Source organism: Nomascus leucogenys, chromosome 15 (assembly GCF_006542625.1).
Source record: "Nomascus leucogenys isolate Asia chromosome 15, Asia_NLE_v1, whole genome shotgun sequence".
Lineage (NCBI taxonomy): Eukaryota > Metazoa > Chordata > Mammalia > Primates > Hylobatidae > Nomascus > Nomascus leucogenys.
Genome location: NC_044395.1, coordinates 49,255,688 through 49,282,381, shown reverse-complemented (window position 1 = coordinate 49,282,381; position 26,694 = coordinate 49,255,688). Strand labels below are relative to the sequence as shown.

Sequence of the window (26,694 nt, the reverse complement as noted above, 5' to 3'; positions counted from 1 at the left end):
AAATCTTTCCTCTCTGCTTAAAGGAAAGTTCTTTTTAGCTCTTTTTCTCTTGTTCAAGGTATTAGTATTAGTCAGTAGGTTCTAAATCTGTGGCAGCAATCTTGCAGACATGAAACAAAAAGTACAAACATGAAAAACCAGCATATTAAAGATGCCAGGTCAGAAAAATAGAAAGAACCTGCTTCTGTGAGCCACTGAATGGTGCCAATAACCATCTGCATTTGAGCATTTTGAGAAAATAAACCTCTATTTCTTAAAGTTCTGTATCAGTCAGGGTTTCCCAGAGAGGTAGAACAATAGGGATAGAGAGATACATAGAGAGAGATATGACAGGGATAGAGAGAGACACAGAGAGAGACATGAGAGGGGATTAAGGGAGTTGGTTCATGTGATTGTGGAGGCTGAGAAATCCCACCACAGGCCATTCATAACCTGGAGACCTTCGGATACCGGTGGTCTGGCTCAGTACAAGTCCAAAAGCCTTGGAACCAGGGAAACTGATGGTATAATTCTCAGTCCAAGGCTGAATTCTCAAGCCTGAGAACCTGGGGCGGGGGGGGAAGGGGGAGTGATAGTGTAAGTCCTGGAGTCCCAAGGTTAGAGGATCTGGGGTCCTAATGTCCATGGGCAGTTGGAGAAGAGTGTATCCCTGCTCCTGCTGCAGGGGAGAGAGAGAAGCCAATTCTCCTTTCTTCTGTTTTTATTCTACCCAAGCCTCCAGTGGACTGGGTGCCTGCCCATATTGAGGGCAGATCTTCTCTGCCTAGTCCACTCTAACTCACATGCCAATCTCCTCTGGAAACACCCTCACAGACATACCCCAAAATAATGCCTTACCAGTTCTCTAGATATTCCTTAATCCAGTCAAGTTGATGCCTAAAATTAACCATCACAGGCTTTATGGCTCTATTATCCAAGAATTCTGTTACTTGCAGCTGAAAACATTTCTAATGGACATATTCCAATTCTGTATAGATCAGACCTCAGTTTCATTTCCCATTATATCCTTCTCTCTCTTGATTTAGAATTCTCTTTTTCTCTACTCTTCTATTTTCTGTATTCTAAAATACTGTCAATCTCGTCTTTGAAGGTTTTGCTCATCTTTAAAAAATCTTAGTTGATTATGTTTTATGTGTCATTTAATTAAGGAATGAATTTACTTATTTTTATTTCAGTAGCTTTTGGGGTACAAGTGGTTTTTGATTGCATGGATGAATTGTATAGTGGTAAAGTCTGAGATTTTAGTGCCCCTGTCACCAGAATAGTGTGCATTGTACCCAATATATAGTTTTTTATTCTTTCCCCTTCTGAGTCTCCATAGTCCATTATATCACTCTGTATACCCTTGGATATCCATAGCTTAGCTCCCACTTACAGTTGAGAACATACAGAATTTGATTTTCCATTCTGGAGTTACTTTACTTAGAATAATGGCCTCCAGCTCCATCCAAGATGCTGCAAAAGACATTATTTCATCTTTTATTTTTTATGGCTGAGTAGTATTCCATGGTGCATATATACCACATTTTCTTTATCCACTCATTGGTCAGTGGGCACTTTGGTTGATTCCATATCTTTGCAATTGTGAACTGTGTTACAATAAAAATATACATAAGAGTGTCTTTTATGGTAGATCTCCTTTTAGTTCTTTAAGACACTTCCATACTGTTGTCTATAGAGGTTGTACTAATTTACATTCCCACCAGCAGTGTATAAGTGAGACAGGGTCTCACTCTGTCACCCAGGTTGGAGTGCAATGGCATGATCATGGCTCACTGTAGCCTTGACGTCCCAGGCTTAAGTAATCCTTCCACCTCAGCTTCCCTGGTAGCTGGGACTACAGGCACATGCCACCATGCCTGATTAATTTTGTTTTTGTTTTTGTTTTTTGTAGAGACAGGGGTCTCACTGTGTTGCCTAGGCTGGTCTTGAACTCTTGCGCTCAAGCAGTCCTCCCTCCTAAGCCTCCCAAAGTTCTCCAATTATAGGAATGGGCCACTGTGCCTGGCCTTATAAGTGTCATTTTTAAAACATCGGTTTATTGACCATATAGAAATAAATCTAAAAAGAGCTTGTAAAACAAAACATCCTTTAAACATGTTTAAGTAGATAGAATATCTGAAATTCTGGATTTTTCAGTCACTTCATTATTATGCTGTGGCAGCCAAGTAATCCTTAACTTCAGTTGGATGAAATAAACTTCCTAAATACAGCTTCATTGCAGATTCCAACTTCTATGTTATCTTCTGTTATTTGCCTTTTAACGCTTTCCTTTAGGGTTAAGATGGCTATATGAATGGCATTTTAAGTTTCAGATCTTCATTGTATCTTCTCTCAAAGAAAGTTTTCCCATTCACACAGTTCTTTCCCATTGCTGTGGCATTCAAAGAAAGCTCCAGATGGATCTGCCTGAGTAAATATGTCTGTCCCCCACAAACACAAATAAGTAGAAAGACTCCAAATGGACAAATACCACCAGACTGGGTGTATTCTTGGATCTCAGAAGCTAATTTCTCTACCAGCTGAGTTGTGTGAATGGGTTCTTGGTAAACAGGATAGTATTGCTGAGCTAGCTTTTGAACTCTTATGCACAAGCATTCTGTAATCTGCACCCATGCCACTATACACCAAACCTGTATGTTTGGTAATTGGTTCTACTCTGTGTACACTTTGCTCTTCATATAGAATAGATTTCTGCTCTTCTCAGTTACTAATACCATGCCATTTGCTGCTTTAACTCCCACTGAAAGGGCTCCTCCAGCTAGAGCAGCCAAAGCCTATTCAATGTGGACAAATTTACTAGACAGGCCCAATGTAGTCAGTGAGAAGCTGTAACTATGTTCCTCCATCTTTATCCAGATAACCCTTTTCTCTCTTAGTGCAGCAGTTTGCTAATACCCCCAATAAAGCACATTTCATTTGATTCTGATTAGCTATGTATTCATCTGTTGCTCTTTTAGTTGTGGTATATATTTGAAGAGCAAAGACTACAGCTTATCCTCCATCTGAGTGTATGTCAGGCCTTTATAAAGGGAGTGGAGTTAGGATGGGAGGTGCTGTTCTCAGCAGCTGCTTGTTGGATGCCTGCTAACTTTATGGAGTCTACAGACCAAAAATTCACACTTAATTGTTCCTATAAAAGTCTGGAAAATATTATTCTTACAAATGATTTTGTAAATACTGCAGGAAATTGGCTCCTACTACTATCCCGGCAGCTACTGAAGCCAGTTTGGCTTCAGGTCCTAGACAAATGATTTGTCATCTGTTTCATTTGTTTGTTTTTTTTCCTGACAGAGCTGGAATTCTGGATTGTTCCCCACTTTAAAAACTTCCAAATCCAAACCAGAAGTAGACAGGACAGGATACAAGGCTCCCCCTTCCCACTTAGTTTCACAGAGTGAAAAATCATAGGCAGTTTGCCCAGAATTATATTTTATGTCTGGCTTTTCAAATAGCATATTAAGGTAAAAAAAAATTGTTGCTGTTGTTTTTCTGTAACAGATAGGGTCTTAGATATTTGAGAGAGGAAAAGGGTTGGAATCACTCTTACCAATATAGGTAGGGCTCTAACAAATAGTTTCTGATACTCATTTTTAGAGGAAAGAGAAGGACACTAAAATTTAAGAGGTGTGCCTCTGATATGTGGTAAATTGTTTATATCTCACTCAGTCCTCACACCTTATCAGGTAGGTATTATTACTTCTGTTTTATCAGCTAGGGAACTGGGAATCAAAAAGTGTGGTAATTTACCCAAGGTAACAATACTGGAATTTGAACTCAGATCTCTAATAGTTGAAAGTTTAAGTAGCATCTTTACTCACTTCCCTTAAAATTAATCATATAACACTGAAATAAAAAACCTTGCCTCCCAGAGTGGTTGATGTTTACTTTCAGCTTAACTAAGAATAGGAACAACATTTACCTTTTCATCTGAAACAACTAAAAGACCTGACAATACTATATGTAATAAAACAATAGTTTTCAGACACTAGTCATGAAGCAGTGAAGGGCAACAATCCTGAAAGAAGGAACACAAATGAGTTGAGATTTATGATTCCTGTAGCTGATATCTGGAGAGAGATTCCAGATTGCAGCCCAAGGAAAGAGAACTAAGAGAGAAACCAGAGATTTCTCTGAGTTGAGGGAACAGAGGTGGGAGTCCAGAGAGGCCAAAGTCGATGAAGTTCATAAGGCAGAGTACAAAAGAGGAGAAAGCTGCACAGAAAAAAAGGCTTGCAGATCTCAAGAGGGTCCCCCTTGAGACATAAGCTGAGTACTTCGGCATGCATGGGAAAATTACCAAGGTTGGAGAAAGAACCACCTGAAAGGAGCAGAGGGAGCAATCATTAGAGTTCATACAAGGAAGCGAGTAGTTTGTGTTCCTGCTAGCCAGAGTAGAACATTTCATTTTGCAAAGGGCGCTGGATAGCGTAGTCAGGAAAATAGAGCCTCTAGGGGAGCAAAATTAACCCTAGACTAAAGGCTGGTCTCATCTTACCTACCCAAGCTTAAAAGCCCCAGTTTCCTGCTGGGCGCAGTGGCTCATGCCTGTAATCCCAGCACTTTGGGAGGCCGAGGCGGGTGGATCACTAGGTCAGGAGATCGAGACCATCCTGGCTAACACGGTGAAACCCCATCTCTACTCAAAATACAAAAAATTAGCCGGGCATGGTGGTGGGCGCCTGTAGTCCCAGCTACTCAGGAGGCTGAGGCAGGAGAACGGCGTGGACCCAGGGGGTGGAGCTTGCAGTGAGCTGAGATCGTGCCATTGCACTCCAGCCTGGGCGACAAAGCGGGACTCCCTCTCAAAAAAAAAAAAAAAAAAGCCTCAGTTTCCAAGTAACTGTCTCCTAGAACGAAGTACCAAAAAAAAAAAAAAAAAAAAAAAAAAAACAAAAACAAACACCCAGAAGATACATCCTGCAAGAGGAAGAAAAAAATCATAGAGATAGAATCAGAAATGACACAAATAATAGAATAACTGCAAAAGAACATCATAGCTATATGCCGTACGGTCAAGGAAGTAGAGGCCAGTTTAACATATTAAGTAGAGATATAGAAGATATAAAAGGGACCAGAAAATAACTTGTAAGAGGTGAAAATACAATGTATTAAGAAACTTTTTTTGTTATTTTTGAATGCATTTAAAAAATAATTGGTTTCCTAAACCAGAAATAATAACAGTTTATAGTGGAGTTTATAACACATGTCAAAATAAAACAATCACACAAAGTTCAGGATTCAGCAAATGGAATTATACCATTGTAAGTTTCTTATGTGCTATGAAGTAAGTACATTATATGAAGGAAAACTGCATTAAGTTACAGATGCATAATATAAACCCTAATTTCTTTCCCCTCACAAATAAAATTATAGTTAATAAGCCAACAAACGAAGTATAGTGGAATCATTAAAAACAATTTAGTTAATTGAAAAGAAGGAGGAAAAAGAAGGTGGTGAAGAGAGAACAAAGGGACAAAAACATATGAGACAAAAATAAAATGTCTGGAAAATCCCCAAATATTTGGAAATGATACAATTCTAATGAAGAAATAAAAATAAGTTAAGGCCGGGTGTGGTGGTTTATGCCTGTAATCCCAGCACTTTGGGAGGCCAACGAGGGTGGGTCATTTGAGGTCAGGAGATTGAGACCAGACTGGCCAACATGGTGAAACTTTGTCTCTACTAAAAATGCAAAAAAAAAGAGCCTGGTGTGGTGGTGTGCACCTGTAATCCCAGCTACTCGGGAGGCTGAGGCACGAGAATCACTTGAACCCAAGAGGCAGAGGTTGCAGTGAGCTGAGATCATGCCACTGCACTCCAGCCTGGGGTGACAGAGTGAGATCCTGCCCCCCGCCCCCCAAAAAAGGAGTTAAAAAGTAGATTGACCAGTATGAAAATAAAAATGTGATATGTTGACATTTATTTGATACAAATAATGCAATCTTTAAGTTTTCTTAAAGGAAAACTTACAACACTAGTTGTCTATAATAAAATAGAAGAAAATTATCAAATTGGTCATCTCAACTTCTATTTTTAGAAACTAGGAAAAAAAGCAAATGAAACCCAAAATAAACAGAAAAGGAGGTAATAATGATAAAATCAGAAGTCAAAGAAATAAAAAAAGGAAAAACAATGGAGAAAAGCTAATAAACCACAAGTTTGTTCTTTGAGAAAAATCAATAAAATTGATAAACCTCTAGCCTAACAGATTGGAGGGAAAAAAAAAGAGAGAAGGCATAGGAATATTAGGAATACAGACAGGTGACATCACTACAGATTCTTCAGAAATTAAAAGTATAATCAGTTACCATTAAAAACAACTTTATGCCAATAAATTTGGCAAGTTAGATGAAATGGACAGATACCTTGAAAGATACTACATGGTTTGAATGTGTCTTCCAAAGTTCATGTGTTGGAAACTTGATCCCCAATGCAGAAATGTTGGAAGGTGGCATCTTTAAGAGGTGTTTACATCATGAGAGATGTGTCTTTATAAATGGATTAATCCCATTATTGCAGAAATGGTTTTGTTTTCATGGGAGGGGGTCATTATAAAAAGACAATTTTGCCAGGTGCAGTGGCTCATGCCTGTAATCCCAGCACTTTGGGAGACCGAGGCAGGTGGATCATGAGGTCAGGAGATTGAGACCATCCTGGCTAACACAGTGAAACCTCGTCTGTACTAAAAAAATACAAAAAAATTAGCTGGGCATGGTGGCGGGTGCCTGTAGTCCCAGCTACTCAGAAGGCTGAGGCAGGAGAATGGCGTGAACCCGGGAGGCAGAGCTTGCGGTGAGCTGAGATTGTGCCACTGCACTCCAGCCTGGGTGATAGAGTGAGACTCCATCTCAAAAAAAAAAAATAAAAAGACAATTTTGGCCCCTTCTTGTTTTCTCCTGCCCTCTTTTTCTCTTCTGCCATAGAATGACACAGCAAGAAGGCCCTCACCAGATGCTAGCACATCACTCTTGATTTCCCAGCCTCCAGAACCATGAGCCAATAAATTCTTGTTTATTATAAATTACCCAGTCTGTGTATTTTGTTATAGCAGCACAAAACAGCCTAAGACGTATACAAACTAACGAGCTCATGAAGAACTATATAATGTGAGCAACACTGTATTTATTAAAGAAATGATATTTTTAGTTAAACAAAATGTTAAGTTTTGTTTTGTCAAACAAAACTCTAGGCCCAGCTGGGTTCACTGATGATTTCTACAAAACATCTAAGGAAAAAAAAAAATACACCAATTGTACACACTATTCCAGAAAATAATGAGGAGAGAAGACTTCTCATCTCAATGTATGAGGCCATCTGATACCAAAACCAGGCAAGGAAATTACAAGAAAAAACAACTAAAGCCCACCGTCCATCCTGACCATAAAGAAAAAAATTCTCAACAAAATTTTAGCAAACTGAACAATAAATAAAAAGGGTAATATAAAGTGACCAAGTGAGGTTATCTCAGGAACTCAAGGTTGGAAATCAATCAATTGAAAAATCAATTTTTGCAATCCATTATATTTACAAACTAAAAAAAGAAAAACCATATGATTATCTCAATAGAACCAGGAAAAGTATATGGCGAAACTCAACATTGACTTCTCATAACTTTCAGCAAACTAGGAATAGAAGGGAATTTCCTCAAACAAGGAATATAAAGGACTTTCTAATAAAGAGCATCAACGAAAACTCTATAGCGAATGTCATATTTAACTGTGAAAGACCAAATGCTTTTCCTCTAAGATTATCAACAAGGCAAGAATGCCTGCTCTTAGAAGTGATTAACATTGTACTAGAGGTTCTAGTCATTGCAGTAAGGCATGAAGAAGGAATAAACCCATTCAAATTGGAAAGCAAGAAGTAATTCTTGCTTTTTAAAAAAATTTTAAATTTTTATTTATTTTTTAAATTTTTATTTTATTTTCAAATTTTTATTTATTTTTAAATTTTTAAATTTTTATTTATTTATTTTTATTTTGAGATGGAGTCTTACTCTGTTGCCCAGGCTGGAGTGCAGGGCACGATCTTGGCTCACTGCAAACTCTGCTTCCCAGGTTCAAGTGATTCTCCTGCCTCAGCCTCCTGAGTAGCTGGGACTACAGGTGCATGCCACCATGCCTGGCTAATTGTTTGTATTTTTAGTAGAGACGGGGTTTCACAGTGTTAGACAAGATGGTCTCAATCTTGTGACCTTGTGATCCGCCTGCCTCGGCCCCCCGAAGTGCTGGGATTACAGGCATGAGCCACCACACCAGCCTTAATTTTTAAATATTTATTATTTATTTTTTGAGTCTCCCTGTCATGCAGGCTGGAGTGCAGTGGTGCAATCATGGCTTACTGCAGCATCAACCTTCCAGGCTCAAGCGATCTTCCTGCCTCAGCCTCCAAAATACCAAGTAGGTGGGACTACAGGTGTGCACCACCACACCCAGCTATTTTTTTTTTTTTTTTTTTTTTTTGAGAGAGAGAGACATTCCCACTATGTTGCCTAAGCTGGCTTTGAACTCCTGGGCTCAAGTTATCCTCCCATCTTGGCCTCCCAAAGTGCTGGGATTAAAGGTGTGAGCCACCATGCTGGCAGACAACATAATCGTTGTCTTCCATTAAACAGACATCCTAAATTTGTAGGATTAGAAAATCCTATGAAATCTACAAAACTGCTAGAATTGATGAGTGAACATTGCAAAATAATTCTAAAATGTATATAGAAATGGAAAAGGTATAAAGTAGCCAAAATTACTTCATAAAAGAACAAAGTTAAAAGATGTATGTTACCTGATTTGAAGGCTTATTATGAAGCTATCATAAGCAAGACATCCTAGTATTGGTGTAAAATGAGACAAATAGATCAATGGAACATCATAGTGACTTGAGAAATCAACTCAGACATATTTGGTTAACTGAATTTTGGCAAAGGTGCAATGGTAAATGGAGAAAGAATAATCTTTTTTAACACATGCTGGAACAATTGGCTAGAGATTTTTTTAAAAAAAGAAAAATGGGAAAAAAGAACATTGACTTCTATTGCAAATTATTACAAAACTAATTTATACCATATATATTAATTTAATTAAAAATGTATCATTTTGAGACCTAAATGTAACATGTAAAATTATAAAATTTCTAGAAAAAAATTGAGAAAATATTATCTTCATTTAGGCAAATATTTTTTAGATATGACATCAAAAATACAGTCCATAAAAGAAAATTTTGATAAGTTGGAGTGCATTAAAACGTAAAACTTTGGTTTCTTCCAAAGACAGGATTAAGAGAATGAAAAGACAGCTTACATACTGGGAGAAAATATTTGCAAATCACAGTCCAGTAAAGAGCTTTATCTGCAATATATAAAGAACTGTTGGAACTCAATAGGAAGATTGACTTCTGGCATGACAGCATGAAGAGTTCTGCTGACACATTCGCCAGTGAAACTAGTGAAAGTTATTATTTTTTCTGTCTCTGCTGCTTGAAGGAGAAAAAAATATATTAAAATCTCCAACCATTTAGAGTCTCTGGAAATGGTCCTGAGGACAAAGAGCAAATGAAGAAACATCTCTTTTAGAAAACTTAGTAAGAAAGGTGAGATTCTGTGATATTTGAACCCAGACTTCTTCCACCCTCTCCCCTCCCAGCTCAGCAAGGTAGTGACTCCACTCTAGATAACTGCAGCCAACAACACAAGGCTCTCTCCCTCCTTGGCTCGCAATCAAAGGCTTTTTTTTTTTTTTTTTTTTCCCAGGAGAGATAGGACTTAACGCTCATCTTGCCCCTTGTTGACTATTGCTGAGGTTAAATCCCAGGTGAATGTGATTGAGAGGTGGAAGCTCCCTTCTTCTACCCAACTCTTACTCTTGGAATGGAGGTTCTACCTTGGGTGTAGCATACAGAGAATATTGGGTCCTTATAACCCTTCTCCCATGCAGAGAATATTGGGCCCTTATTAAGGTGGTAGGTCCATGCCAGAAGAGGCAAGCTGAGAGGACCAGACTGCAGCCACTCCCCATTCCCACTGAATTCTCAGCTCCTAGTATGTGAGAATCACTTGGAGAGAAGCTTGCCATTGTCCTTACTCTCCAGCTCCAAAGCCAGGGAAAGATGGAAGGGAGCCCTACCAGTATCATTGTCATCCCCAGGTAACTGTAGGCATACCCAAAGCTGTACCATCCTGAAGAGCAACATCAGAGGCTGGACACTGTAGGGGAGGAATAGACTTCACTAAAATAATTCAACCAGTCACTAGACAAGCAGACAAGCAACAACAAAGCTCAGAGTGGGGTATTCATTATCCAGCGTTCCTACAATATATTATCTGAAATATTCAGTTTCCAACAAAAAAATTTTTGAGTCATGCAAGGAAACGGGAAAGTGTGACCCATGCACTGAAAAAAACAAAAACATAAAATAAAAATAACTAGGCAACAGAAACTGCCCATGAGAGTGGACAGATGTTGGCTTTAATAGGAAATGATTTTAAAGTAACCATTATAAATATGTTCACAGAACTGAAGGAAAGCTTGACTAAAAAAGGTAAAGGAAGGTATAGTAATAATGTTATATCAAATAGAGAATATCAGTAAAGATAGATTTTTTAATGGAAATTCTGGAGTTTAAAGTACAATAACTAAAATTTAAAAATGTATTAGAAGTGCTCAAGAATAGATTTGAATTGGCAGCAGAAAGAATTTCTGAGCTTAAGCATTGGTCAATAGAGATTATGTGTTCCAAAGAACAGGAAAAAAGAATGAAGAAAAGTAAACAGAACCTCAGAGAAAGGTGAGATACTATTAAGTACACTGATACACATGTAATGTGAGTATCAGGATTATCAGGAGGAGGGGAAGGGAGGGAAGAAGAGGGAAAGAGTCAGGTGAAAAAATACTGGAAGAAATAATGGCTGAAAACTTCCCAAATTTATTGACAAACAATAACCTACACATCCAGGAAACTCAATGATCTCCAAATTAGGTAAACACAAAGCCATAGATAAACATAGGAAAAATGTGGAAAAAGACAAGAGGTAATTTGAAAGAAGAGAAAAATAATCTATCACTTTCAAAGGAACCTCCAAGATTAACAGCTGATTTCCTAGCAGAAACAATAAAGGCCAGAAGGCAGTGGGATAACATAGTCAGTGTGCTCAAAACTCAATAATACGAAAAACAATCTGATTTTTTTTAATGGGCAAAAGATTTGAACACATTTTACATAAGAAGATACATGGATGGCAAATAAGCACATTAAAAGGTGCTCCACATCATTGCAAATTAAAACCAGTTGCAGATTAAATGTCAATTAGAACCACAATGCGATACCAGTATACACTCACTGAAATGACTAACTACCAAAACTATACTAACTGCTAGCAAGGATGTGGAGAAACTTGAACTGTCATATATTGCTAATGGGAATGTAAATTAGAGCAACCTAATTGAAAACAATTTGTTCATCTCTGAAAAAGCTAAACATAACAGTAGCATATGACTCAGGCATTTCAATCACAGCCATAGCTACCCAAGAGAAATGAAAGGCTTCTATATGAATGTTCACAGCAGCTTTATTTGTAATAGCCAAAAAGTTGAAAGAACCTAAATGTCTTTCGGTAGGTGAATGGATAAACAAATTTTGTATATCCATATAATAAAATGCTTTGCAGAAATGAAAAGAATGAGCCAGTGACATGTGCAACATGCTAATAGTTTTTAAAACCTTTTATTGTGAAATATACATATATTATACACCAAAATCAACAAGTAGAATGTTGCCAGCACCCTCAGAAGCCTATTTTGTACCCTCTTGTAATCGCAATGCTTACCTCTCCCAAAGATAGCCACTGTTCTTTTTATAATAATTATGTCTACCTTAATGGGCATTCCCAAGCACTCGAGATTATTACACTGACAAGTTCTTGAAGTTTATGTAAATGGAATTATACAAAGTATTTCGGGGTTTTTTTGTTTTTGTTTTTTATTTGTTTGTTTGATTTTTGAGACAGAGTCTTGATCTGTCACCCAGGCTGGAGTGCAGTGGTGCGATCTCAGCTCACTGCAACCTCTGTCTCTCAAGTTCAAGCAATTCTCATGTCTCAGCCTCCTGATTAGCTGGGACTACAGGCGTGCACCACCACTCCTGGCTAATTTTTGTATTTTTAGTAGAGATGGGGTTTCATCATGTTGGCCAGGCTAGTCTTGAACTCCTGACCTCAAGTGATCCACCTGCCTCGGCCTCCCAAAGTGTTGGGATTGCAGGTGTGAGCCACTGTGCCTGGCCACAGTATATTCCTTTGTATCTGACTTCTTTCACTCAGCTTTGTATTTATTATTGTGTATCGCTATAATATGTTTATTTTCATTTTGTTCAGTATTCTAAATATACCATGGACATGAATTGTCCTGTTTAGGGCTATTATAAAAATGCCATTGTTAGCATTCTCGTGAATGGCTCTGGGTGCCTTGCATAACTTTTCTGTGAGTTATATATCTAGGAGTGGAGTCCCCAGGGGATAAGGTGTATTATATATTTAAGTTCATTCAATGTCAGACTTCAAAAGTGGTTGTTCCCCAGTGTACACTACTGCAGAGTTCTGTGATGGTCACACTTTTGTCCAGCCTCATAGTCTCTTAGCTAAAGCAACCCCAAATTTGGGCTCACCTTTCTGGGCTTGACTTTCTTCTGGAATCTGGATCATTAACTAATTTTCTTCTTTCCTCTCCAATGCCTTCAAAAAGTTGTTTCTTGTATATTTTGTCCATTTTTGATGGTTGTCTTCATTTGGAGGGTTAGTCTGAATTGCATAGTCTACCATTACTTGAAGCAGAACCTCTACTATTTATGAAAACATTTATTGTGTGCTTACTGTCCACAGACACTACTGGATACTAAGGAATCTTTTTCAATCTTTAAAGAGTAATTCTTACGATTACTGGGGACTTGTAGGCCTAAGATGTTCCCAGTTATCCTGAGTGTAGGCTTTGCATTAGGATAACATGAGATTTCTTAAAGCCACGTGCCTGAACCCAGGGGTGTGGTTCCACAAAGTATAGAAAAATAGAGGGAAAACATTAAAATTTACTGAGTCTTCTTTGGTTGCCTCATAGCCTCCTGGGAACATCACATAGATTTATAATAAACATGAAGATGACATCTCCAAATGACCTATGACCCACAGATGTACCATTAGCTTTGATATCCTATTAACCTGTTATTTGGGTTATACCCCTGTTTGTATAAATTCTGGGAAGATTTGACATTTATAGTGAGAGAAACCACTGCTACTTTTTGGCAAGTGTACACAGTAGGTCATTTTGGAGTAAAATTTTAAGCACCACTTGAGAGATCCATCTTAATTGTGTACATGTAAGGCACTGAACACCTGTTGTCCTGGAGTACAGGTATAGCCAGAACTTTTATGACTTTGTGAAGGTCAAGGCCACTGTCTTCAAGATTTGCTTAAATGTCACATTCTCAGTGAAGCCTTTCTTACCATCTCAGACCCCTTTAACTGCTTTATTGTTTTTGTTTGTTTGTTTGTTTTTGAGATGGAGTCTTGCTCTGTCACCCAGGCTGGAGTGCAGTGGCACGATCTCTGCTCACTACAACCTCTGCCTCCCAGGTTCAAGTGATTCCCCTGCCTCAGCCTCCTGAGTAGCTGGGATTACAGGTGCTCACCACCACACCTTGCTAATTTTTGTATTTTTAGTAGAGACAGGGTTTCACCATCTTGGCCAGACTGGTCTTGAACTTCTTGTGATCCACCCACCTTGGCCTCCCAAAGTACTGGGATTACAGGTGCGAGCCACTGCACCCAGCCGCTTTATTTTTTTTTTATTCTTAAAACTTAATACCTTCAGTATGCTAAATTATGTCTATTATTTGACCCCTGCTAGAAATTAAACTCTATGAGACTGGAGATCTCTGTTTTGTTCACCATCATATTCCCAACACCTGAGAATTTCTGGAACATAGCAGGCATTTAGTAAGTGGTTACTGGACTTTCTGTTTATAAGAGTAATCAACTGAAAAAATATAAATATGACCATATTTATTCCTCACACTGGTGGCTATTTTGGGGATATATTATTACTATTATTATAAGGATTTCACTCAGAATATTTTTCAGTATTGTTTTAAATGCTTTTATACTGATTGAACAATCTCTTCAATATGGCAGTAAGAATAAGAGTAGTGAGAAGTTAGAACTGCTAAAGATAAGAACTTAAATTCTCTTCTAAGATAAGACTCAAGTCATTTATCCTGACCTGTCCCCGAGCCGTGCCTGAATAGTCTTCTTTGTGCGACTGACTGCCTTCTAGTTGGAGAAGCTGCACTAGTGCTTTCCTCATGGGAATGGTGTCACAAGCATATTTGAGAGTCTGACCCTCTAAAAGTCAGAGATAACTCCTGATGGTTAACTTCATGCCTGCACAGTACCACTGAAGTCCATATTTTCTTTTTCATCCTTCCAAAGAGGAAGAACAATTGTACTCCCTTTCCCTGTAGTGCTACCAGAGTGCTGACTCTTGATTTCTCTTAGGTCTGCTTTTCCTAACTTTTTGATATCTTATCTCCCTAAACTGTCACCAAGTAGGCAGGGGCCTGAAGCCTTTTCTTTTTTTTTTTTTTTTTTTTGAGACGGAGTCTTGCTCTGTCCCCAGGCTGGAGTGCAGTGGCGCGATCTCGGCTCACTGCAAGCTCCGCCTCTTGGGTTCACGCCATTCTCCTGCCTCAGCCTCTCCGAGTAGCTGGGACTACAGGCGCCCGCCACCACGCCCGGCTAATTTTTTTGTATTTTTAGTAGAGATGGGGTTTCACCGTGGTCTCGATCTCCTGACCTCGTGATCTGCCCTCCTCGGCCTCTCAAAGTGCTGGGATTACAAGCGTGAGCCACCGCGCCCGGCCGAAGCCTTTTCTAAGAAGGTTTCAAGCAGGGTTGACCACTAAGGAGAAATGTCTGGATTTGAAGCCAAGCCAAAGAGTATCTATAGCATGCAGCTCCTACCTGGGGGGAGGGTAGGAGAAGATTCAGACCTTTCTCTTGAGGAGCTTGTGACCTTCACACAGATAACAGCTGGCCCTATTTCTTGTGAACTGTGTGATCTGACCTAATTACCTCACATCTCCATGTCCTCCTCTTTACAATAGTGCTTAGCCCACAAGGTAGTTGTGAGGATTTTATTGGGTAATTGGAGGAAGCATTTAGAACAATGCTTCATTTACACTGAGAACTCGGTAAATGTTAGCAATTGCTGTTTTCCATATATGGGTTCAGTAAACATTTAGTGGACCTGGATAAGATCACTGTACAAGGTGATTGCATACTGGTTCACTAGTTCAATTTGTACAGGAATTCAGTGAGATAAATACTATTCTCTGAATTCAAAAGAACAACTTTTTCAGGGCCACACAACACTGGGCGGGGGGTATAGACAATAAGAACTACAGCAGGGGTCCCCACCTACTCGCCCCCAGCCTCAGACTGGTACCGGTCAGTGGTCTGTTAGGAACTGGGCCACACAGCAGAAGGTGAGTGGCGTGCGAGCGAGCGTTACCACCTGAGCACCACATCCTGTCACATTAGTAGTGGCATTAGATTATTGTAGGAGCTCTAACCCTATTGTGAACTGTGCATGTGGAGGATGTAGGTTGAAATCATCCCCACAACTCCCTCCATGGAAAAATGGTCTCCCACAAAACCGGTCCCTGGTGCCAAAAAGGTTGGGGACCGCTGAATGAGAGGACGATATGGACCATCAAACCATTTAACAAAATTTCTTCATTTCTTTCTTCCTTAATGAAACATGTCTCAGTACTGTGTCAGACCTTGTGGGAGATAGACAAATCAAAGTAATGTCCCTCACTTTAACTAATTTGATAGTCTGGGAGGTGAGACAGACTTTTCTGGTTATTATTACTGTGTAATAAATTATGCAAAAACTTAGCACATAAAACAGCCATTTTATCATGATTATTTTTTGGATCAGAAATTCAGAAAGGCCATAGCAAAAATTGATCTGTGCTCCATGATGTCTGAGGCCTCAGCCAGGAAGATAGCTGGGAACCAAACATCTGGGGCTGGAGGATCCCCTTCTAAGATGGTTTCTTCACTCCCAGGTTTGGTGCCTGGGTAGGTTTGACATGAAGGCTCAGTTTAACTGTGACTGTCGACCAGAATAACTACATGTGGCCCTTCCCCGCAGCATGGATTTTTCTCCATGAACCCTGGGTTCAGAGAGGCAGTGTCCCAAAAGTGTGCCCCTCAAGAGCTAGCGTTGCAAGACTAGATGGATACTTCCAGGTCTTTTCTAGCTTCAGAAGTCTCACAGTGTCACTTCTGCTGTATTCTGTTTATTGAAATAGTCAGAAGTCTGCCCAAATTCAAGAGGAGGGGAGATAGACCCCATTATCTTTATGTGGAGATGCCAAAAAATTTTAGAACTACATTTTAAAACAGGCATAAAATTGCTGTCACACAGACAAACATCACACTCCAGTGTTAAAGGTTCTGTGAAAGATGTGAACTCTGTACTATCGGGAACAGAGAAGGGAAGCGTAATGACCAGTGTATGGTCAAGGCACAGACAAGACTGAACGGGGGCGCAGCATTTGGGATGAGTTTTTATGACCAGAAATTAGCCAGACAAAGAAAGAGGTATGAATGGCTGCTGGCGAAGGGTATTCTGGTCCTGCTACAGTGATGAATCACAGATTTTTTTCTAGGGGACTCTAGCTCGTTATTCATACTATTTGGATCATAATCCTGAGAGACACCATCCCAAATGCCATAATCCTGAATGTTGAAATCTCAAAAGATCAAAATCCCTGAAGGTCAAAATCTCTAAAGTCTAAAATATCGAACCTCTCAAATACTGAAAATTCACAGTCACCCTGTTAGGTGGAACTGTTACCTTGTCATTGTCTTTATTTGGAAATTAAGATGGCTTAAGGACGTGCTTGTGGATGCCAGGTTGACAAGGGGTAGACTTGTGGATGTAATCTTAGGTGCCCACTTGACTGGATGAAGGAATGCCTAGAGCCCTGGTAGAGCATTATTTGGGGTGTGTCTGTGGGGTGTGTTCCGGGGGAGATGAGTGTGAGTCTGAGTGGACTAGGTGGGGAAGATCTGTCCTCAGTGTTGGTCTATCTTATCCAATCAGCTGGGGCCCCAGAGAGAACAAATACAGAAGGCAAATTGGTCTCTTTCTGGGAGTTGAGACAGATTTTCTTCTGCTGCCTTTGACGTCAGAACTCCACGTTCTCCAGCCTTGGCACTCCATGACTTAACACCAGCAGACCCCTGGGTAAGTTATACTGTCAGCTTCCCTGGTTCTGAGGCCTTCACATTTGGACTGAGCCATGCTACCAGCATCCTAGGGTCTCCAGCTTGCAGACAGCCTGTCATGGGACTTTTCAGCCAGTATAATTGCATGAACCAGTTTTTCTAGTAAATCCCTGTCCTATCTGTGTACATATCGTATTGATTCTCTCTCTCTAGAGAACCCTAAATAATACAGATGTGGTATTAGGGAAGCCAGATATCATTCCTTCTTACTATATTCCTTCTGACACAGTGGAAGAGATCTGTGAGATTGTTCACTCACAAAAATATATGAGGCTACTTAATGGTGAAAGATAAAAGTTTAAAAGCAAATTATTATTGGTGCTTCAGAAGCAGAAAATTGCTTAATTGCAATGGCCGAGCAGTAACCAGACCTTCAAATGGACAGCATATATTTACAAAATTTGTAGACCACAACCACTCAACAAATACAAGTGTAGCTAATGTTTTGAAGATCATAGAAGAAGTGAAAATGCAGATAAAAAATACAGATCTCCCCTGCCAGGTTATTCAATTTTGTACAACTTCTGCCTCTTCACAAATATTGCCAATTCACTATGCTATGTGTTTCATTTTCACATCACTTCTAATACCAGAGGTTTAAATTGTGTACATTCTTTTAGAGTTCTAATTTGTGCTTTTTTTTTTTGCAAATTTTACTCCATGGAATTATATTATCACAACATTGACTGTTTGTGTAAACATTGTGCATGTATGTGAAAACATTGAAACTTCCTCAATAAGTGAAGAGATGCCCTTTTTGTACATGAGCATTTGTGAAAAATAAAATTTCTTGAGATCTCTCTCAGCTCTGTGGGTGACTGCATATGCAGTGGTGACCCATCGTGGTTTTGGATTAAACTTGTCAAAAGCCTTAGGTTGTCTGTCATGGTATTTCAGACAACTGCAGTTATAAAGCTTGGTGATATGTGTTTATACATTTCCCTTTTTGAGCTATTTCTTTATGAATATAATTTGTCTTTCATAACCATTATACTTCTGAGACTCTCATTAGTATACCTGAATGTTTATGCTTGCACAACTGTGGACTTTGTTATTACCTAGTTTGTTGTGAAAAGGTGGCCTATGAAATGTTCTATCATGTTTTTGTATGTTTTTAAAATAAACCTCCTTAAAAACATAAATATCTTTTAAAGAATTAACAATTTTTTTGTCAGAGTTATATTTTCCGGAGTTTTATCTTTTGAGATTTCAACATTAGGGATTATGGTGTTCAGGATTGTGTCTTTGGGGATTATGATCGGCTTTTTCATAGGCAGGTCATCATTCCTCTTTGGATCTTGAAACGTTCATTTTCTCTCCAAGAGAACGCGCCTTTTCTGTTTATAGAGATTTGTATTTGACAACTAATTCAGCACAGTTTTAACCTGTAATGGCAGTAAACCTAGTCTCAATTTTCATGGGATGGGAGAGGTGGGTCTTTGTAATGTAATGTTGATTTTGTGGACTCAGAGTTTTTGCTTTGGAGTTGCTTGTGGAATTTACTGATTACCAAAGCAGACTGATTTCCTTTCCCCACAGACCTGCCCTTTTTTTTCTGTTCCAGTATCGGGTGGCTTCACCTCTCTCTCTCTCATTTAGATGACATCTTTTACTCCTTCCTCTTTCTTCCTCTTTGGCCATCAAAGTCCTGGAGATTCAACTTCTGCAATATCTTGCATCTGTTTCCTCTCTATCCTCCTATCCACTCTCTCATCAAACTCCAGAATGTAGGTTTCACGAGAGAAGAGATTTTTGTATGAACAGCATCTGGCTCGTAACAGGCTTGTCATTATCTGTTAGATGTTGAGTGAATTATGTTGTAACAAATGCTGCAGCCATTTTTCCTAACCAATCTCTGCACACTTGCCTCTTAAATAGATCTTTAAGAAACAACCGATATTCTTGCTTCAGACCTTCCAGTGGCTTATCTTAGGCCTCAGAAGAAAAGTTCAAACCCAGAAACTGGCTTACATCACCAGTTATCATAATTTCAAGTTCCAACCATTTCTGGATCCTGGTACCCCCCTGTACCCTCCACAACACACATACACAATATTTGGCAGCTACACTTGCTGTGTCCTGGACTCATTGTTTTCACTGTCTCATTCCTTTGCTCGGAATGTTTTCCCTTTTGTCACCTGCTGAAATCTTACCCATCCTTTGCACTCTTGATGACACCTAAAAACCAGCTCCTGATATTCAATGACTTGTCACCTCATCTGCGCCCCTGCAGGTTGTTGAATCTATTTTGCCACTGTGTCTTATATTTTGGTTAATTGCAAATATCTGAGCATATGGGTCCCATGAAGGAAGGGACCTTAGCTTGGTAATTTCTAATCCCGTGTGCCTAGCTCAGTGTATGGCACAAAGTGAGTGCCCGATACACGGTGGAGAGCCTTGTTCTTTTTGATGGAGATGCTACTCTTACTATTGTATTTAATGCGATTATGATGACAGAGGGATCAGCCTGAACAAAGGCTTAGGGCAGAGGGCAGGATGGCTGGAAAGATGCGTGGTGTGGATGTAGTGTTGACGTCATTACAGTCATGCAGTGGTGGCTATCGTGATCCCTGCCGCACAGGCTGTTCCCTGGGACCTCTGGGCGCTAGTCATGCCAGATCGGGCCACTAGGTGGCACCCGTGTTCCACGAGCGCTAATCGGAGAGCAACCCGCGGGATCCGGCTCAGGCTCAGTGCAGGATCTCTGGCTTGGTGACGCTTGCCTGGCCAGATTGGTGTTCAGCCCTGCCCCACGTTGGCACCCTAGAACGCTGGCACCCTAGGCTGGCAGAATCCCTCGACTGGCCACAAACCCAGCTTCTGCAGGCTTGACCCCAGTCAGGTCCCACAAACATTGATTTGTAATTACTGTTTCCTGCAGATTGGGCGATGCCCCTCTCCTAGGCAGCCCATCTGGCCGTTAGTCGGGCTGGGCAGGAAGTGCTGAGAAGGTCTAAGTCCCAGATCAGACGGGGCACAAGTGAATTATCAGCTCTCTCAGTCATAGAGTCAGCCCTTCAGTGGTGTATACCAAGAGTGCCAGATCTGAAAAAATGTTTTCTCCAGGCAGCCCCCTACTGTCCTGCCCCCCTGCACCCAGCCTAGCCCTCGGAAATGTCACACATCTATCTGTCTTTCTAATTATGGCCCAACCACTGTCTAGCGTTTCCTCTGAGCAACAGATGACTTGCAAAAAATGGGTGTCACAGTGTGTTGGAGGGAGATTCAGAGTAGCCTTCTGCAAAGAGGATGCCCGGATGTACTCAGGCAGGTGAGCTGGTCCCCTTTGGGGCCTGTCCTGGCCACATGTGCCATCTTACTTCTGTAGCTGTCTCAGGCTCATCTCCCCAGCAGAGGCTTCCTTCGTCCTCGACACTTAGGCTCTGTGGGCACCCAGACCTTGTCCCTAAACTGTTAGTGGGTAACACAGCTCTTGGCACAGTCTTTTTGAAAGTCCACTTCCAAGTCAAAGGCTGTTAGGGGCTGTTAGCTCTCATTTGGGAGCCGGAGTTCTTACTCTAATTGCGCATGAGCTCATGGAAATAGAGGGGTTAATTTGTCTGTTTCATACTCAAGCACAAAAGGGGATATGATGAGAACCCTCATGTAGTCATGTACTTATGCATTATATGTATCACATCTGTGCAGGGTTCTGGAAGGGGTGATGTCTTTGAGGTGTTTATATGGCCTATGACACAGGACACAAGAGGCTTAATCCCTCCCCACCCCACATCCGCACATGCTCTGCGGGGAATGTGTTACACAGGAAGAGCCAAGCTAGGAAGGCTTCTGCCTGGTCTGGTGCGTGGAAGCAGGGAGGGACTGGAGTGGGGAAGGCAGGGTATAGGAAGCCATTTAGAGCCTGGATCACAACCAGGAAATTACTCCTCTGCTCCAAAAAAGCTTAAAATACCTTCTCTTCCACCAAAGAAAACTCACAGGATGAAAATACATCTAAGAGAGGAACCCAGCAGAGCATGAAACAGAGATAAAGCTGTATCTGCTCAAAGCATTCTGGGCCTTCGGGCCCCAAAGGAAGTGCACTTCCCTGGCAGGTGTGAGGACAAGAGAGTGTTTGGCTCGTCAGGTAAACCCTGAGAAAGGGTATCTAATCGTCAGGTAAACACTGAGTAGGGATATAATTCCTTCTGTGAATCCCACCTAGGGCCCTAGTGCTGAAGGATAGGAGAGCAGCCTGGAGCACAGGAAAGATGACTAGCAGAATTTAGGGCCTGCTGGCCGGGCACGGTGGCTCACGCCTGCAATCCCAGCACTTTTGGAGGCAGAGGCAGGTAGATCATTTGAGGTCAGGAGTTCAGGACTAGCCTGGCCAACATGATGAAACCCCTGTCTCTACTAAAAATACAAAAATTAGCCGGGCAGTAGTGGTGCGCAACTGTAATCCCAGCTACTTGAGAGGCTGAGGCAGGAGAATTGCTGTAGCTTGGGAGGCGGAGGTTTCAGTAAGCCAAGATCGCACCACTGCATACCAGTCTGGGCGAGACAGTGAGAGTGAGACCCTGTCTCAAAAAAAAAAAAAAAAAGTAGGATCTGCTGAGGAGAAGTGGAAATAAAGCAGACCTCAGGACTTTTGTCTTGGACACAGGAATGTTAGAGGCTGTCACCAGCCCTTGGAGAGGAGGAGCTTGGAGCTGAGGTCAGGATGTCAGAACCTGCTGTTCACTGGAGACACTTGATCCAGGTGATACCAAAATGTATGTTGGGAAATCACAGAAGCAATGGACACATTTTTTTGTTTTCAAACTATGAGCAGAACAAAGCCTTTTTTTGGCACTTCAGACAAATCACCCCTCCATCCACCTTCCCCGTCTCACGGTGCTGATCTTCCAGGTTTAGCAGAACAAGCTTTCTGGTTCCGACTCCTGGTGAGCCTTCAAGGAGAATTCCATCTGCCTCAGAGAGTTCAGGCCTGAAAGGGCATGAAAAGAGAACTTCTTTTTTTGCACCCGTAAAATAGGCACCAGCCTCTCCATCCAGGCTGCCTTCCAGAGGTGGTGTGAGATCAAATGAGACAATGCATGAGAAAGCACTTTGCAGAGCGTGGCGTAGTGATACTGCTCCTAGGCAGGGTTCTATCAAGTTAGATTCTTGTCCCAGCACCCTTAGTCTCTTGGTTTAATTAATTGCTTTGCATTTATTTAATTCACATGTCAACCCTGGCCTCCTCGAACTACAGTTCTTTTCTGCCAAAGTCCAAAGTTGTCCCAAGATTTCCGCAAGTTCCCAGGGGATGAGAGCAGCTAATCTTCTCAGGAATGCTTCTGCCTTGTGACATTGATCCAGACAAGAAGTTCAGCCCCTTCTTCAAGCCTTAGAAGAATTCCACTCATACAGTGCTCATGAGTGTTACAGAGTTTGCTAAAATTTTGGAGGGAGATGAGTGGCTTTGTACATAACAGCAATGAACTTTCAAGTGGAACATTTGGCATCCCGGGTCTCACAATTTGCTGGTACTAAACTATCTCTCGGGTCAGGGTCTGGACTCCACCCAACGCTGGGGGCCTGCCAGTGACTTGGACTTAATCTTAACTTATAGACTTCTCTTAATCTTAATTCTCCTTCTTCCTCTCCTTTCAGTCTCCATCCCTCTGTTTCTGCTCCCTCTCTAGAGCTAAAACAAATTCCTTTCTTAAATTTTAGGTTCATTTTTGCCAGTGGCTTTGTACTAAGGGTCTTGTAGGTTTCACTTTCTACCCCAAGGTCCTTGTTAAGGTATTTTCTCAAAACAAAGAGTTCTCCCTCCCGAAGGAGAACTCTGGGGCCAGCTGTTAAGATAACAACATTTTCACCCCATGGCATTTATCATAACAGAATCCAAAAATGTTTTCAACAGCTTTGATATTTGGAACAGATTTGAGCTGAGAAAAATAACATATAGTTAAAAATGAAATTATAAAGGAAACTCAGAATGACCTGGAAGGAAGGGGATAAAATTCTCCCGGAAATTCAAGCAGCCCTTTCCAATAGCAAATACTAAAATGGAAGTAAGTGTGCACCTTCTCAATGTAACACCTAATTCCAAAATCCCCCCAGGGCCTTGTAGTTTGGGGTGGCCTTCTGGCTCTGAGCCTCTGCATACAAAGGCTCCTGGAGGAAATGGAGGCCAGGGCTCACCCTGGATGTTGAGGAACACTGGGAGCAGTGGGGAGGCTGGTGTTGGGACACAGCAGTGGACACACCTGGCAAAGCCCAGAATGATTCCTAGTTCCCTGGGGCAGGCTGAAGTTGAGGGGCCCTCTGCTGTATCTCCATACCTCACTGGTTATCCCACCATACCACCACCACAGCACTGTCACTGTCGCAGGGTGACTGCCTATCGACTTCCCTCCCTCCTCCCTCAGACTGCAGCTTTGTGCCAGCAGACACCAGGTGCAGTTTATTGCTGTGTAGCTGGTACACAAAGGTATATAATAGATGTGGAAAGAAGGAAGGAGAGAATGACTGAATCCCTGGCTGGGGGGTTCTGAGTCTGATTTCTTCCTCATCCACTGACTTGCTCTGAGGCCTCTAGCAAGCCTACAGACCACTCTAAGACTTCCCTTTTCGAATGGAGTGGGAATAGATGCCTGTCTTGAAGGGAAGATGTACTGGTCTAATGAAGAGACATGCAAGCACTTGGGAAGTGAAAAACAAGGAGCAACGCTTATCAGGTCAGAAGCTCACAGGCCTGGCACCAATGCCCGCAATGTCCCCACATGCAGAGCTTGATACAGCGTTTTTCCAAATCCCTGAGGGAACAGCTGTACCTGCTTTGCTGACTTGACTTGGCATAAATGGAGTCCCAGCGGGTGAGTCTCATCCAGAGCCACCCAGCTCTCTCCTGACATAGCTGAAGTAGAACCAGGCCCTGTAACTCTCTGCTCCTTCCTAGCTGGAGCAGTGCTCTGGAAATGTGGGTGGTGCCTGAGAAGGGCAGGTGTTGTTAATAAGGAGAGCATGTTGCAGAAACTGCAGGGCTGTGCGTGCTAATTTTAGAAGGCATTTTAAACATAAACTCTAGGGTTCTGAAATTCAATCAGGTGGAGCCTGAATGTAAAGAAAAGAAAGCTTGGGATGTATTCGCAATTTAATTAAATTCTGCCCACTCTCTCTTTTGTAATTTCCCTTCCTTCACTCACTTCCCACTTCGGTCATTTTTGCCCTATTAGTGCCACTTGTGGGTACCCAGGCCTCTCACCTTGTTTCTCCCACACACAGTCAAGGTCAGCTGGTCTGACATGCAAGAGAGATCAAATTCATGTTTGAGACTGAATAAATGAAAATGAATGAATAAATGAATTGATGACTGCATGAATAGGAGGCAGGAGCATGCGATGGACAAATGGACACAAATTCTTGACTTAGGTGGTGCTATCTCCCCTCCGTTTGAGAGAACTTCCATTCGCATAGCTCTCATATAGAAAGCCCAGCACTGTGACACCTTTGTGCAGGATGTTCTTTTTAGTTGGATTCTACCTGTGTCTCAGTCCCTTCACTTGAAAAACAGGAGCAACATTAGTCCCTACCTTATAAACTTCTGTGAGGCCCAAATGAGCACATTGACATGAAGGTGCTTGGTAAAGGATAAACTCTCACAATATTAGATACTCCATTATGGACAGGCAGCAGTCTCTCACTACCCCACTCACTGCCTCCCTCCAAACTCTCACAGTCCACACACACAGCAGGTACCTGCATATGCATAGATATGTGTACTAAATGTAATTCCTAACAAATATACTACGTCTAATGAAGTAGTTTACACTCTGCACATATTGCACAAACTCACCACATACACACATACAGAGCATAGATACCCATGACATACTCACATATACACATACTATTACTCAGGCCCAACAAATCTGAAAACATGGCCATTTCCTGGCTGCCACCTGTTACCTGAGAGATAAGATATTTCCAATATTTCATCCAGGGTCATTCCTGAATAAAATATTACTAGGTATTTTCAGCAGTAATAACTGACTTTTCCATCTTTTTTTTTTTTTTTTTTGATACAGGGTCTCACTCTGTTGCTCAGGCTGGAATGCAATGGCAGGATCATGGCTCATGGCTCAGTGCAGCCTTAGCCTCCCAGGCTCAACTGATCCTCCTGCTTTAGCCTCTTCAGTAACTGGGACTACAGGCACATACTACCATGCCTAGTTAATTTTTAAATTTTTGTAGAGACAGGGTCTTTCTTTGTTGCCCAGGCTCATCTCAAACTCCTGGGCTCAGGTGATCCTCCTGCCTCAGCCTCTCAAAGTGCAGGGATTACAGGTGTGAGCCACCCCACTCAGCCACTTTTAACACTCTCATAAAAAACACCTGGGGCTTCCTGAGAGCCGGCCTGGGCTTTTATTACTGCCTCCCCTGCTCATGATGGGTATTTACACATCCTTAGACCCTCAGTTTAGAACAAGCTGCACCTGAGATCAGTCTCCAGCAGCGTTTTGGTTCAGGAAAGGCCCTGACCTGTGGCTGGGAGTCCTTCCTCCTTTAACTCCAAGTGGCCAGTCGTGGTATATGTCCCTCTTCTTGAGACCCAGAGCTCGTTGCTTGTCAGCTCTTTATTCCTTATCCACCACCCCTCAAGCTGAGGAACAGACTCAGTGTGGAATGTGAGGGTTGGGAGTGGGCAAAGTGATAATGAGTTTGATTCTGAGAATGTTGCCATTGAGGCAGCTGGCACATCCAGCTAGAGGATAGTTCTGGAGTTATTGGGAGAGATCTGAACTATTGATAAATGAATGTGGGAATCTTATACATATTCGTAGTATATTTGTTAGGAATTATATTTAGTTACTAGAAGAAACTGTCTTGTCAAAGACCAGAAGGAACAGTGGCTCAAACCAGATGGAAATGTATTGTGCTTCGCATTAGTGGGCTGGTGCGTTGGTATCATGGTGTTTTTCAGGGACCAAGGAACCTATCTTTCTGCCTCACCATTTTAGTATGTATCCTCCGTCTTGGATTTGTCTTATAATTGAATATCGCTGCTAGAGCACCAGGCATCATCTTTGCATTCCAGACAGCAGGAAGAAAAGGTGGAAGGTTTTTTAAAAAAGAAAAGTGCTTATGCCTGCAGCTGTCTACCTTCTTTTTAAGTCCTACCCAATAACTTCTATGTACACATTGTGAGGGAAATGGCTGCACTTTAGTCAGGAATAGGCTGAGGCAGCCTTCTGGCACAGCATGATTCAGTGGGTTTGGAGCACAGGTGCACTCTCATAACACTCTCATAAAAAACACCTGGGGCTTCCTGCGAGCCGGCCTGGGCTCTCGTTACTGCCTCCCCTGCTCATGATGGGTATTTACACATCCTTAGACCCTCAGTCTAGAACAAGCTGCAC

The 26,694-nt window shown here is 41.4% G+C and overlaps 1 pseudogene; it reads right to left on the bottom strand.

The window, feature by feature from the left end:
* Positions 1-2,150: 2,150 nt before the first annotated feature.
* On the bottom strand, positions 2,151-3,143 carry LOC100582758 (annotated as a pseudogene).
* Between the last annotated feature and the right edge of the window lie 23,551 nt (positions 3,144-26,694).